Raw genomic sequence first — 3271 nt, forward strand, 5'->3', positions numbered from 1 at the left:
ACCTGTCTGAGGATTTGAATAAATTTCAACGTGTTATCGAGTTAAAAGTACAACCCCATGTGTTATTCCACTTCCTTAGTTATATTAATTCTTAGCTAAAGTTGCATGTTTTTTTCTTTTTACGGAGATTAGTGTTGTATATCTTCATATGTAACCGTTTTTTATATGAAAGTGTTGTATATCTTCACATGTAACCGTTTTGCAAATTAAAAAAAAAAAAAAATGTTTTTTATATGAAAGTGTTGTATATCTTCACATGTAACCGTTTTTGAAAAAAAAAAAAAAGTTTTTTATATGAAAGTGTTGTATATCTTCATATGTAACCGTTTTACAAATTAAAAAAAAAAAAAAAAATGCGTATGTCTCGTTACTTTTCAATATTTAATGGTTTACAAAAAAAAAATCTTACTATCAGGCTCTGACAACAGGTTTGTACAACCACACGCACACACACAAAGGTCACCCCGAGGTCTCCGCAGCCATATCCTCCCCACCCTCCCCCCACAGACAACCACAACTTTGTACAAAAGCACACCATTGCCATCTATTGACAAATAAAGATATAACAACCACACGCACACACACAAAGGTCACCCCGAGGTCACCGCAGCCATTTTCTTCCCACCACCCCCCACCCTCCCTCCACAGACAACCACAACTTTGTACAAAAGCACACCATTGCCATCTATTGACAAATAAAGGTATAACACACACACACACACACACACACACACACACACACACACACAAAGGTCCAAATCTTATGGAGAGAAATTTGTGTCTTTATTTTCAATCAAACAAAAAAGGAATTTGCAATCAAAAAAAAATTTCAATCAAACAAAAAGGGGATTTGCAATCAAAAAAAAAATTCAATCAAACAAAAAGGGGATTTGGTCTCCGGTTCGAGTCCAGGCTCGGACCTTCCTGGGTGGAGTTTGCATGTTCTCCCCGTGTCCGCGTGGGTCTTCTCCGGGTACTCCGGTCTCCTCCCACATTCCAAAGACATGCATGGCCGAATTGTCCCTAGGTGTGCGTGTGAGTGTGGATGGTTGTTCGTCTCTGTGTGCCCTGCGATTGGTTGGCAACCAGTCCAGGGTGTCCCCCGCCTACTGCCCAGAGCCAGCTGAGATAGGCGCCAGCAGCCCCCGTGACCCTTGTGAGGAATAAGCGGTCAAGACAATGGATGGAAAAAGGGGATTTGCAACCTCAAATAAATTTTAATCAAACAAAAAAGGGTTTTCATATAAAATAAAAATTTGCAAACAAAAAAAAAACATTTCAAACATGGATTTGTATTTTAATAAAATCTTTTGCAAGCATTTTTTTCGTTTTGTTTGCGAATCTGATTTTTGGTTGCGAATCTGTTTTTTGGTTGCGAATCTGTTTTTTGGTTGCGGATCTGTTTTTTGATTGAAACCTGTTTTTTGGTTGCGAATCTTTTTCTGTGTTGTGTGGGCGGGGTCCTCCGTTCAACCGATGATAGAAGCCTTGTCATTGGTCAGCTTGGAAGCCGCTGCGACAACTTTCATTGGTCAGATAGGAATGGGGGTGTGACAATGTTCGTCTGACTATTTCCTGGTTCATTTTGTCCAGTCGCCGCCAGCATCGAGGTAAATATGACACCCCCCCCCACTTCTAGTTTTCCGTTTTGTTTATCTGACATTTATCTAAAAGCAACCCTTGATCTATCGTTTATCCGGTGATTTGTTCTAACCATTACAATTAACGTAATCACTCACTCAGCATTGCTTAGCCATGTTAGCTAGCTAGGTAACTGATGGTCCGATACATGAGTCAGTCATGAAGCTATGTTGTTGGCAGTCAAAACACAAATATACGGCTAATTTGGGATAGCTGTTAGGATGAAGTTTTGTTGTTGTTTTTTTTATACTCATAAAGAAACCTTTGCATTTGTTTCACATACAGGCAGGGCTGGGAATCGAATTTATTTACACTAGCTGCTTCCCCTAAATCTTGGATGTTTGAAGTAGAGATTAAATTCGTGATAATTCTGTGATTATTATTTATTGGTCCTGGTTGTTTACTGTACGAGTCAGATTGAAACAGAAGGGGAATCTGAGTTGTAGGTGTACTTTTGCAATTACACTGACTAGATTTTTTCTTTTAGAGTGCGAGCAGAACAAGGGGTAGAAAATGTAGACATAGCGAGATGCATGTTTACTGTAAGAGGAGCAGGCCAGGGCAGTTTTATTGCTGGTAAAAGCGTACATAACCAGAGGAAAAAACTTTATATGAGTAAAAGTTCTTGGAGTTACTGTAGCTTTCATAAATGTATTTGATATTACAGATCCAGCAAGCTGAAGAGACACTACCCTTGGACCATCACGGTGACCACGGGATCGTTATACCTGACATCCACTGTCGTTTACCTGAGGAAAGACTTGTTGCTTTACGGCAAATCAATCCAAACAAGGAGTCCTTGAGTTTTGGTCGCGTCATTTATTTGCAGACTCTCAATGTTGCTTCTAGTGCTAGTGTCTTGCGGCCCAAAGGGTCATTTAAATTTATGTAAAAAATGAAAATAAATTCCTGTGTAAAACAGTTTGACTTTTATTTCATAAAAAAAAGCATGCATATGAACTAACAACCAGTCAATTATTCAGCATTTTATAGATTTTATACAGACATTTTTCTCAAGAAATGATTGGCCTGCCAACAAGAAATCAAGAAAGCTCAGAAAATGAACTGTTAAACTTAAAACAAACATTTTGGTAGGAACAGCCTGTAATTACTCAAAAAAAATGAAATGGATGTGATTTTTTTTTTTTTGCCCTTTCAATTACACTGTGTCAAATCTGGCATCAAAGGTGATAGCAGTCAGTAGATGTGATTTAAAGGAATGGTAATCACTCATATGAGCAGTTGGAAATGTAATGGTGTTTGTGCAGGGGGTAACATAATGTGTGACCTGGCATTTGTACCTCACAATTGTGGTCAAAGTTTATTGATATTTTAAATTGCTCTCTGTCTGACATAAGCAGGTGCTTGTGGCCCTGCTCAGTTATCCACAGCATCACCTCATAAAGAGAGGTGACCAACCACCAACTTCATCTTCTGCATCTAAAAAGTAAAGAAAAGTGTGCTTGAATTAAGTACCAAACATGTAAAAAAAAATAATTCTGACAAAGTTATGTTTGACACATGTTTTGAACATTATTGAAACAGGAAAACTACAATGAAACAATCACAGGAACTAAATGTATTTATATTACGTAATCTGTCACTTCCTCTGTATTTAAAACACCCAAGA

The 3271-nt window shown here is 38.1% G+C and overlaps 1 long non-coding RNA gene across 1 annotated transcript; it reads left to right on the forward strand.

Moving 5' to 3' along the window:
- The first annotated feature begins 1310 nt into the window (after positions 1–1310).
- On the forward strand, positions 1311–2562 carry LOC144026059 (uncharacterized). Its single transcript, XR_013285034.1, has 2 exons — positions 1311–1610; positions 2309–2562. It is a non-coding gene; the product is annotated as an uncharacterized LOC144026059 (long non-coding RNA).
- Positions 2563–3271: the final 709 nt, after the last annotated feature.

Source organism: Festucalex cinctus, chromosome 9, assembly GCF_051991245.1.
Source record: "Festucalex cinctus isolate MCC-2025b chromosome 9, RoL_Fcin_1.0, whole genome shotgun sequence".
NCBI lineage: Eukaryota > Metazoa > Chordata > Actinopteri > Syngnathiformes > Syngnathidae > Festucalex > Festucalex cinctus.